The sequence below is a fragment of the Canis lupus genome, chromosome 24, assembly GCF_003254725.2.
Source record: "Canis lupus dingo isolate Sandy chromosome 24, ASM325472v2, whole genome shotgun sequence".
Lineage (NCBI taxonomy): Eukaryota > Metazoa > Chordata > Mammalia > Carnivora > Canidae > Canis > Canis lupus.
Window position 1 is genome coordinate 5017853 of NC_064266.1, and position 12448 is coordinate 5030300.

At 40.7% G+C, this 12448-nt stretch overlaps 1 pseudogene; it reads left to right on the forward strand.

Moving 5' to 3' along the window:
- The first annotated feature begins 11140 nt into the window (after positions 1–11140).
- LOC112673441 (trafficking protein particle complex subunit 2-like) lies at positions 11141–11803 on the forward strand (annotated as a pseudogene).
- Positions 11804–12448: the final 645 nt, after the last annotated feature.

Sequence of the window (12448 nt, forward strand, 5' to 3'; positions counted from 1 at the left end):
CAAGGGCATTGAGCTCTATTCTCATTCTAATTTGGGACTTTCTACCACGGGGGTGGGCTCTCTTGTCTTTCTGATATGGGATTCTCTGCCGAAGACATTGAGGACATTCTGCAGTTTTTCCCGTAAAGTTCAGCTCTTATTCCCAGGGGCCTCAGATGGCTGTACTTGTGCTAATGCTAAACTTTAGGTGGGATGGCCTAAATTTTTCTAGGCCTCCACAGAGGGGCAAGTTTATTGAGTAAATCCAAGACTGTTGACCTTGTTAAGAATATATATATATATTTTAAATCAGATTCAAATAAGGAGGGGCCCCTGGGTGGCTCAGTGGTTGAGCCTCTGCCTTCGGCCCAGGGCATGATCCTGGGGTCCTGGGATCGAGTCCCACGTTGAGCTTCCTGCAAGGAGCCTGTTTCTCCCCCTGCCTATGTCTCTGCCTCTGTGTGTTTCTCACGAATAAATAAATTAAATAAATAAATAAAAAGATTCAAATAAGGCGCTCACATTACAATAGTGATATGATTTTTTAAGTGTCCCAATCTAAAGATTTGCCCTCCGTTTCTTTTTTCCTTAATGACTGATGTGTTGAAGAATCCTGAATTCTCTTTACCAGAAAAAAAAATATTGCTTACTTTATAAACAGAGAGCAGAGAAAGTTATTTGTCTTTTTCTTCATGCCTTAGGTTTATCCCATAAGCATCAGTTACTGTTTGTTCTCTGCTGTGATGTGAGCCCTTTCAAGGCCCAAGTGCATGGAAGTGCCTGGAGGCTTGTAAACCTTTTTCTGTCTGTTCTGCCTCTGCACTTAGAGCCGCACACCCATGGCTGGGGCCTGCCTGCAGCCACCCTCCTCCTCCTCCAACCAGCAGCAGGCTGCACTCACTGCTTACCAGACTTGCCCTCAACCCCCTACCCCCCAACCCCCCCACCCCCCCAACCCATGCCAGGGAGAGTGAGAGACTGGGCTACCAGTACTTGAGCCTTTGTACAAGACTCTGAAACAACCTTGGCCTCTTACAGCCTGCTGTGTTTACTCTCTTGGGAGGTGTTTCTGACTAACAGGGCTCTGGCTGGGAGAGGTCTGTGTGGTAATAAGGAAAAGCAACTAACAGCATTGTTTGTTTTAATACATTTTGTCCAGAATCCTATGTTCAACGGTTACTACTCTTTTGAGGATGTCAAAACAATAGCCTGTGTTTAATTGAGCATGTATGATATGCCATTCCCTGCTTTGAGCATTCCACACAGAAGATCTCATTCAATCCCACAACCACCCTCTGACGTAGGTGCTACTGTACTCCCATTTTACAAACGAGGACACAGAGGCAAGGGGTCATTTCCCTTGTCCTGGGATGCCCCGCTAGCTGATGGGGCTGCCAGCACCTGAACTCAGGAGATTGGCTCTGGAGCCAAAGATTCACACTAGCACTCTGTTAATTATTCATAGTTTAATATAGTGGGGAGTGATTCAAGAATGTTGGTTTCCCCCTTGGCCCCTTCCCTCCAAAAGGAATGCTTGTTTCCATCGTTCTCTGGGCCCTTAGATTAATAAATTAATCTTTCTCTTTTACTTCCAGTAAATAGAAAGCAGATTATATTCCCTGAGCAGCATTTTACAATCATCTGCTGAAAATGAAGACAGTTGGGATCACTACAAGCCATACCAAGCCTCATTCGAATTATTCAAATACAGGAATTATTTCATTATTAAAAAAATAAAGTTTTCAGTCCTTAAAATGAACTAACTCTGTGCAGGAGTGAGTTGGTATAACCACCTGGGAAACTTGCTTGACAGTTTCCTAGGCCGATCATACCCATACCCTCTGAGCTAGCAATCCCACTTGCAAGTTTGTATACTCAAGAGAAATGCATGCATGAAGCCACCCAAGGTCATGGGCAAGAATGTTCTCAGTACTTCTGTTTTACCATCCTCTACCTGGAAACAGCTCCAATTGTCCATCAACAGAAGGATGGACACATTGTGGTTTGTTTACACGACACAACCTTTTATAACAATGAAAATACTTGAAAGAAAAATTCACACAATGAGAATGAACATACTCCTGCTAAGCTCCGCAGCATGAATGGATCTCACACACATAACATGGAACCCAAAAAGCTGGAGCTGGCAGTGTGCACGCTGTGGGATTCCATTTATGGGCCGTGTAACAACAGGCAACCACGAAGTCAGGCGTCCACTCAGATGGTGGTTCCCCTGTGGTTGGGGAGTGACCAGGAAGGCTGCTCGTGTTCTGTTTCTTGATCTGGTGCTACCTATGGAGTGTGTTCAGTTTCTGAAAATGCATTGCATACAACACACACACATTTCTATGTGATTATACACATCATAAAAATGTTTTTTTTTTTCACTGCTAAAGATATATAACATAAAAAAAAGAATGACTGGAGAAGACCTGATAGCTAATAGTAAAAGAAGCTGACAAAATGATAATTATCACATGGCCTGCTTCCCCACAATACAGTGGACCGTCAAGGACGTCCTTGACTGTCTCATCCTCAAATAAAACTGACCTTCTTCCTAAAACTCATAATATGTCCCATACAAAATTCTCTCCTTGCATTAACTTACTTAAACACTTAGATAGCACTCACTCGTATATTAATCCTTCATTCAATCCTTATAACCACCCTTGGAGTGGAGGGAGGTATTTGGCATGCCCATTTTACAGATGAGGAGATGGAGGCCCAGAGAGGTTAAAAAACTTGAGCAAGGTCTCCCAGCTGGTGAATAGCAGAGTGGTCAGGCAGGCAGTGAAGAAAGTCAGTGTGGCAGAGGGACCAGTGCCCAGGGCATGTCACAGGGGAGATGGCTGATAGTGGAGAGGTTAGGCTCACACCAGTTGGGAGAATAATGACACTGGATCCTTGGGTTCGCCATCCCCAGGGCTCCAGAAAGGATGTCCCAGGACCCAGCAGAAATCCCACTGTGAAGCAGGCCTTAAGTCTCGATGTTTCTGGGAAATAAGACTCTTCCCTTGGGATCCCTGGGTGGCGCTGCGGTTTAGCGCCTGCCTTTGGCCCAGGGCGCGATCCTGGAGACCCGGGATCGAATCCCACATTGGGCTCCCGGTGCATGGAGCCTGCTTCTCCCTCTGCCTGTGTCTCTGCCTCTCTCTCTCTCTGTGTGTGACTATCATAAATAAATTAAAAAAAAAAAATTAAAAGACTCTTCCCAAATCTCTGACCTGGACCTGTGGTGCCATCTGCTTGCTGGACTTCCACTTGGCCTGCGCAGAGTGGAAACCCTCTCCAGTTCCAGTGTTGTGCCCAAGATTGCGAATCCGAGAAACCACCAAGGAGCCGACACCGATGCAAACACACGAGGGTTTATTTACAAGCTCGAGCTTGGGTCCAAGTGCACCCGACACAGCGGAGCAGGGACTTGGACCCCGAGACTAAGAGGCGTAGCAGCTTTATAGGGGCCAGTGGCCAATGGGATACGCAGAAAGTTGCACAGTCATGTCGGTCCACACGCAGGTGGCCGATTGAATTACACCTTACCCTATAGTATCCATTTGAGCTGGCCTATTACTTTGGTCAGAATTGGTGGCAGTTTTGGTGGGCACAGAGCAGGGTTACATTGTTATGAGCCGATTTCCGATGAGGGTGTGCCCAGCGGCTCGACTAGGGTGGGGCAGCGCCTTAAGCAATAAGCAGGTCATGTGGGGGTCATAGGGGAGGTGGCGGGTGTAGCACAAAATGAAATCAGTCCTGCTCTGCTTGTCCAGGGGTAGGGGATTTTTGTTAAATTTCCTGGGTCCCACACCAGCTCTCCTCCTCTGTTCCTGCTGGCTCTCCGGCCACACAGCAGCCTCCCAAAACCTCACCTTTCCAGGACTCCTTCTCTGTCCTTCCAGCACCTCACGGGGATTCAGCAGCCAAGTCCCAACACCAGCACCACCACCTGCTGCCTGGGAGACTGGGGCACCTTACTCATTCATCTGTGAACGCAGCACAAAGAGGCCAGGACGACCGGGCCAATATCGGGCATTTAGTAAATGCTCATTAAGTGCTTAGTCGCACTCAGGGTGGGCCGCTGCATTGTAGCTGGGTGCTCTCACCACGAAGGCTGGGCGGTTCTGCTAACCCATCTCTTCCCCTTGGACAACAAGTTGTTCTCTCTGTAACCTGGCAAAGTGCATCCTTGATCTTAACTCCAGATACAATCCTGTCATTCCTCTGCTTAAAACAATTTTCTGTGAAGTTTTATGCTGGTGGGAAATCAGCCATTGGGACCCAGAATAGAGAGCAGAGCCCATTGGAGCTGGCATATCTCAGCTGCAGACACAGACTTCCAGGACAGACCCAGGAGCTCCTTGCATGGCCCTGCAACAAATCCTGGAAGAAAAGTGTGGTTCACTTATATGAGAAAGTAAAATTATCAACATTTACAGGTGATATATTTGCATATCTGGGAACCCAGGAGAATCAACTGAAAAACAAATAGTAAGAAAACTCAGTAATGTGGCCACTTACAAATTTAACATACAAAAAAGCAATTGCTTTTTGATGGGCAAAGACCTGGTTAGAAAATAATAGAAGAAAGTCCACTTACAATATCCACAGAAGTCAGAATACTTGGGAAATAAAGTCAATTAAAATGAATCTAAATAAACTCAAATTTAAAACTTTGGCAAAGAATCTTTTCTTTTTTAATTTTATTATTTTTTTTTTTAATTTTTATTTATTTATGATAGTTACAGAGAGAGAGAGAGGCAGAGACATAGGCAGAGAGAGAAGCAGGCTCCATGCACCGGGAGCCCGACGTGGGATTCGATCCCGGGTCTCCAGGATCGCGCCCTGGGCCAAAGGCAGGCGCCAAACCGCTGCGCCACCCAGGGATCCCCTCTTTTTTAATTTTAATTGAAAACACACTTTTTAGGGATCCCTGGGTGGCGCAGCGGTTTAGCGCCTGCCTTTGGCCCAGGGCGCGATCCTGGAGACCCGGGATCGAGTCCCACGTCGGGCTCCCGGTGCATGGAGCCTGCTTCTCCCTCTGCCTATGTCTCTGCCTCTCTCTCTCTCTCTCTCTCTGTGTGACTATCATAAATAAATTAAAATGAAAAAAAAACACACTTTTCAAATAGAAAAAAATCATATTTTTTCTCTCTGAATTTATCTGGAAATTTAATGCAATGTCAATGCAAATATCTACTTTTAAATGAGACAAGCTGATTCTAAAGTTCATAAGAAAAGTAAAAAATGCAAGGATAGCCAAAAAAATTCTATAAATGAAGGTTAGCAGGGGAGACTATCCATCCCAAATAATAAAAGGCATTATAAAACTATACTTAATTAAAGAAATTTAAAATAGCATATGAATGTACAGATAGATCAATGGAACAAATTAGGGGATCCAAAATAGACCCAAATACATATGGAAAGGTGGCATTTCAAAGCAGTGAAAAAAAAGATGGATTATTCAATAAATGGCTTTGGGACAGCTGAGTGCCAGCTGGAGCCATACCTTACTCCTTACACCAAAGTCAATTCCAGATGGATTAAGGTACTTTTAAAAACATAAAAGTACCAGAAGAAAAGTCGAGGGTTGTTTTTGATTGTCTCCAAATAGGGATGATCTTCCTAAGTAAGACATAAAATACAGAAGCCATAAAGGAAAAGACTGCTACATTTATGTACATATAAAGTCTATTTAGGGGAAATTCCTTTTTTAAAAAGTCTTTGAAAATGAAAAAATTGGAAAAAAAGTTTGCTATTCATAGGACAAAACCCAGTTGCCTTAATATATAAAGAACTGTTATAAAACAAAAGAGCTGGTAAATACCAATAACCTAACCACCTGAAAGAAAAATGAGCAAAAGTCAAGAACATGCAGTTTATAAATGAAAAAGTACTCAGCCAGGGCGCCTGGTGACTCAGTCGATTAAGTGTCTGCTTTGGCTCAGGTCATGATCCCGGGGTCCTGGGATCCAGCCCCATTTTGGGGTTCCTGTTCAGTGGGGAGTCTGCTTCTTCCTCTCACTTAGCCCTTCCCCACCGCTCGTGTTCTGTCTTTCACTTTCTCTCTCTCGAAGAAATAAAATCTTTTAAAAAGAAAAAAGGAAAAGTGCTTAAGCTAACTTACGATGAAAGGAATTGAAATTCCAATAATGGGACAGCAAAATTTAGAAAGATTAGTAATTTACACTGGGGATGCCTGGGTGGCTCAATGGTTAAGCATCTGCCTTCAGCTCAGGACGTGATCCTGGAGACCCGGGATGGAGTCCCACATCGGGCTCCCTGCATGGAGCCTGCTTCTCCCTCTTGCCTGTGTCTCTGCCATTCTCTCTCTCTCTGTCTCTGTGTCTCTCATGAATAAATAAAATCTTAAAAAAAAAAAAGTATTTACACTGGAAGCATGTAGGGAAGAGGCACAGCTGATAAGAAATAAATGGCTGTGATTTCTTTCCAGGGCCATTTTCCATTATTTGTCAAAAAAAAAAAAAAATGCATTGGGGTACCTGGGTGGTTCAGATGGTTAAGTGTCTGCCTGGCTCAAGTTATGATCTCCAGGTCCTGGGATTGAGCCCCACATTGGGCATGTATATTCCATGTATAATAATACATACAATAAGGACCCCCCATATGTATTATCGTGCATTAATGGAATGCCTCTTGCATATAAGCATGTACATGTAATTATTAATTTTACATAGGGACATGTAAGTCAAAATTAATTCTCAGCAATATTTCAGAGCAAAAATGCACTTCACTGAGTCCAGAAGAGCTTAGTCAGCAAGCCTTGAGAAACCAGTAACCTTTGTGGGAAGTAGTCCTCTTCTCGCTCCAGGTCCATATAAATGCGGGGGTTTCTATACTGAAACTATACCTGGCATCTGGTTCTTACCTCATGAATATAGTAATTTTTTACTCCTATCCTGCTAATCTTCTCAAATAGGACATCTGGATGGACTAATGACTAATAAGCCCATGATTACACATAACTGTGATGTCATACATTTGGTATTTTTAAATTTTAGTTGGTGGGGTGGGAGGGACTGGTATCACTCAGCTATAACTAAAGGTCTTGACACAGTAAAATAACTTGTAGTTTTCTTACTTCCCATAATCTTAAAAGGTATACAAATACTAATTGTCCTGCCAGACCCCCAAAACAGGACTAAATATATGCAACATGTATAAGGTTAAGATGTCTACAAATTTTACATAATAGATTAAATAATCCCAATCAAATAATCAATTATAACACAGGCCTAATACTTTACAATCTATCTATAGATAATCTTTCAGTCTACCTCCCACCTATTGAATATATTCATCATGTAAACCCAAAACAACCAATACTTAAATTTCACAAGTAACATAAATTAACACCATAAAATATAAAGCCAAATTTTATTTTTTTTAATTAATTTTTTTTTTTTTTATGATAGTCACAGAGAGAGAGAGAGGCAGAGACACAGGCAGAGGGAGAAGCAGGCTCCATGCAGGGAGCCCGACGTGGGATTCGATCCCAGGTCTCCAGGATCGCGCCCTGGGCCAAAGGCAGGCGCCAAACCGCTGCGCCACCCAGGGATCCCTAAAGCCAAATTTTAACAAACAGTACCTGTTAATGTAGTTTAATTAATAAAGCAAGGCACTATGCTTAGATGAGTCATAAGACTCTGTAAACATAAAAGTTTGGTCCTGGCCTTCATATTAGTTCTTAATAAGATTACACATGCAAGCCTCTGCACCCCGGTGAAAATGCCCTCCAAATCATAAATGATTGAAAGGAGCAGGTATCAAGCACCCTGAATAACGTAGCTCATGATGCCATGCTCAACCACACCCCACAGGATACCACAGTGATAAAAATTAAGCCATGAGTGAAAGTTCAACAAAGCTATATTAAAAAGCATTGGTAAATTTTGCGCCAGCCCACCGTAGTCATACAATTAACCCACATTAATAGGCCTACGGGATAAAGCATATTAAAGATGATTATATACTAAAGTTAAAATTTAAGCTGTAAAAAACTACAGTTATTATAAATATATACTATGAAAGTGACTTTAACATTTCTGACTACAGCTAAGTCCCAGACTGGGATTAGATATCGCACTATGCTTAGCCCTAAACATAAGTCATTTATAATTCACCAGAGAACTACTAGCAAAAGCTTAAAACTCAAAGGTGCTTTCTCTCTCTCTAGAGGAGCCTGTTCTATAATCAATAGACCCTGATAAATCTCACCACCCCTTGCTAATCCAGTCTATATACTGCCATCTTCAGCAAACCCTTAAAAGGAAAAAAAAAGTAAGCATAATCATTATACATAAAGAAGTTAGATAGAGGTGTAACCCATGGGGTGGGAAGAAATGGGCTACCTTTTCTATATAAGAACACCCTACAGAAGTTTTTATGAAACTAAAAACCAAGGGTGGATTTAGTAGTAAATTAAGAATGGAGAGCTTAATTGAATTGGGCCATGAAGCACGTACATACTGCCCAACACCCTCCTCAAGTAATAAAACCTAAACATATTAAAAGCACTAAAACGCAAGAGGAGATAAGTTGTAACAAGGTAAGCGTACTGGAAAGTGTGCTTGGGTAAATCAAAGTGTAGCTTAAATGAAGCATCTGGCTTACACCCAGATTTCTTTTTTTGTTTTGTTTTGTTTTTAAAGAGAGAGAACAAACAGGGGCAACAGGAGAGGGAGAAGCAAGCTCCCCACTGAGCAGGGAGCCCGATGCAGAGCTCGATCCCAAGACCCCGGGATCATGACCTGAGCTGAAGGAAGATGCTTAACTGCAGGAGCCACCCAGGCACCTCACACCCAGAAGGTTTCATGTAGGAATGACCACTTTGAACTAAGGCTAGCCCAGACAATTACAAATAAAATTCTCATAAGATAACCAAACAAAACATGCAGTTACATTATAAAAGTATAGGAGATAGAAAATTTAATTGGAGCTATAGAGAAAGTACCATAAGGGAATGGTGAAAGAAATCTTAAAAGTCATAAACAGCACAGATTATCCCTTTTACCTTTTGCATAATGAATTACTATTATTACTAGAATAATTTAACAGAGAACTTAAGCTAAACCCTCCGAAACCAGATGAGCTACCTATGAACAATCCACTGGGATGAACTCATCTAGGTTGCAAAACAGTGAGAAGATTTATAGATAGAGGTGAAAAGCCTAACAAGCCTGGCAATAGCTGGTTACCCAGAACAGAATTTCAGTTCAACTTTAAACTTACCTAAAAAATCCTAAAATTCTAATGTAAGTTTAAAATGTAATCTAAAAGGGTACAGATTTCCAGAAAAAAGGATACAACCTTGTTTAGAGAGTAAGAATAAATAATACCACAGTAGGCTTAAAAGCAGCCATCAATTAAGAAAGCTCAACAATGAACCTAATTTAATACCAAAAATATTTAGCCAGCTCCTAACATGATACTAGGTTAATCTATTTAATAATAGAAACAATAATACTAACATGAGTAACAATTATTTCTTCTTGCATAAGCTTACATCAGAACAGATAACCACTGATAGTTAATGACAAGATAAAACTAATCCAACAATAAAACGCTTATCAAACTCATTGTTAATTCAACACTGGTATTTGACTAAGGAAAGATTAAAAGAAGTAAAAGGAATTTGGCAAACATAAACCATCCCTCTTTGCCAAAACATCACCTCCAGCATTTCCAGTATCAGAAGCACTGCCTGCCCAGTGACATTTGTTAAAGGGTCACAGTATCCTGACCATGCAAAGGTAGCATAAGTGTTTGTTCTCTAAATAAGGACTCGTATAAATGGCCACATGAGGGTTTAACTGTCTCTTACTTCCAATCAGTGAAATTGTCCTTCCCGTGAAGAGGCAAGGATAAAATAATAATATGAGAAGACCCTATGGAGCTTTAATTAACTAACCCAAATAGATTGACTTAATTCAACTGATCAGGGATAACAATTTTCTATTATGGGCTAGCAATTTAGGTTGGGGTGACCTGAGGGAACAAAATAAACTCTGAGTGATAAAAATCTAGACTTACAAGTCAAAATATCTTATCATTTATTGATCCAAAAATTTTGATCAATGGAACAAGTTACCCTAGGAATAACAGTGTAATCCTACTTGAGAGTTCATTTCGACAATGGGGTTTACGACCTCAATGTTTGAATCAGGACATCCTAATGGTGCAGCAGCTGTTAAGTGTTCATTTGCTCAACGATTAAAGTCCTACGTGATCTGAATTCAGACCAGAGTAATCCAGGTCCATTTCTATCTACTAAATAATTTCTCCCAGAACAGAAAGACAAGAGAAATAAGGCCCACTTTATTAAAGTGCCTTAAAACTAACAGATAATATTATCTTAATCTAACTTGTTTATCTTAATTTATGCTCGAGAGAAGGGCTTGTTAGGGTGGCAGAGCCCGGTAATTGCTTAAAACTTAAACCTTTATTCCCAGAGGTTCAATTGTTCTCCCTAATATGATGTTTATACTTAACATCCTTTCACTCATCATACCAATCCTTCTCACCAGGGGCTCCTTAACACTAGGAGAACAAAAAGTATTAGGATATACACAACTTCGTAAAGCAACTAATACGGTAGGCCCCCTATGGTCTTCTACAACCCAACTCAGACCCCGTAAAACTTCTCACCAAACAGCCCTTACGACACTCAACATCCTCTATGTCTATATTCATTTTAGCACGCATTCTAGTCCTAACACTAGCTCTGACTATGTGAATTCCCTTACCCATACCATACCCTCTTATTGATAGAAATTTAGAGGATTGAAAACAGTTCCAAATGGCCTTTCAGTAGGCTACTGGCCGACTGTAGAATTTTAGAATAAGAATTAACAATTTTTTTCCTAAAAGGTCAGATGGTATTTTAGGCTTTGTGGGCCTAAAGTCAGAATAGAAGTTATTATGAAGGTACTACTTTAAAACTATTCTCAGCTCAGGTGTGAAAACTGGCAGGGTTTGGTCTCTGGCCTAGAATATCCACATAATGAAAAGCTATCCAAGGTATGAAGAGGTATGTCTAAATATTGGTTGTGTGAAAAAGTCTCAATGCATATATTTTAAAAAGCAAGGGATGGAGGGAAGTGACTGGCTGTTTCTATTGCTGGCTTCTCCCTACAGGAGCTATATATTGAAGAAAATGTCTGGAAGCTTCTCCTTCATAATTTTTGGCCACCATGATAATCCAGTTTTTGAAATGGAATTTTGCCAGCTAGAAAAGCAGAATCCAAAGACAATCATGAAAAAAAAAAAAAAAAAAAAAAAAAAAAAAACAAAGACAATCATGGTCATCTGAACCAACTCATAGCTCATGCTCTTCTCAACCTCATAGATGAGTACACATGGCTGTCAATGTGTACTTGAAGACTGTGAACAAGTTCAATGAGTGGTTTGTTTCAGCATTTGTTACTGCAGGTCAGATGAGATTTATTATGCTTTGTGACATAAGGCAAGAAGATGAAATAATGAACTTCTATACTGATGTCTATGATTTATACATAAAGTTTGCAGTAAATCCTTTTTTTAAAAAGATTTATTTGTTTATTCATGAGACACACACACACACACAGAGAGGCAGAGACATAGGCAGAGGGAGAAGCAGTTTCCCTGCAGAGAACCTGATGCGGGGCTCGATCCCGGGACTCCAGGATCATTCCTTGAGCTGAAGGCAGATGCTCAACCACTGAGCTACCCAGGCGTCCTAATAAATCCATTTTATGAACCTAATTCGCCTATCTAATCAAGCTCATTTGACAGAAAAATACAGTTTCTTGGGAAGAACACCTTTTAAGTTGAATGCAGAAAAATTCAGAAATAATGTCACTATAATGGGGTGTTCTCAGAATGTGTACATTTTAAGTACCTTGATTAAATAGTCTGGAAAAGTTTTATTTGTAATCTGAATTTATCTAAACCTAATGAAATTCCTTATGTTTTTCAAAACAATATATTCAGTTTCTTATGATTATCAACAGGTCAGTATTATTTGCTTGTGAATAGTGTTATTTATAAACTCTTTATAACCCTGAAAATTCTAAAAATTAAGAATGAACTTTTGAATTTACTCGTTCAGATAGCTTGATCTTGATGTCAAAATCTGGAACCAATGTCATTGTCAAGATTTTGGTAGACAGATTTAAAAGTAAAAGTTTCTGCAGAAGGGAATGAGGTTGATGCATGTACATGGGCTTCTATACATCTAGAGATGTTGTAATGAAACCATTTAGGCAGTATACATAGCACTATCCAAGAAGCCAAAGCAAATAGCTTTTGCTGTGCCAAATGCCATATCCCAGCTTCTGTCAAAGACTGGGAATAGTAATTCTGCTATAAATCTATAATCCTGGATCCATGTTTTTTAAAAAGGGAGGCTGAGACCAAAGTGACAGGTTATGTTCTTATATTACCTTTCCCTCAGACAGTAAACCAAAGGTAA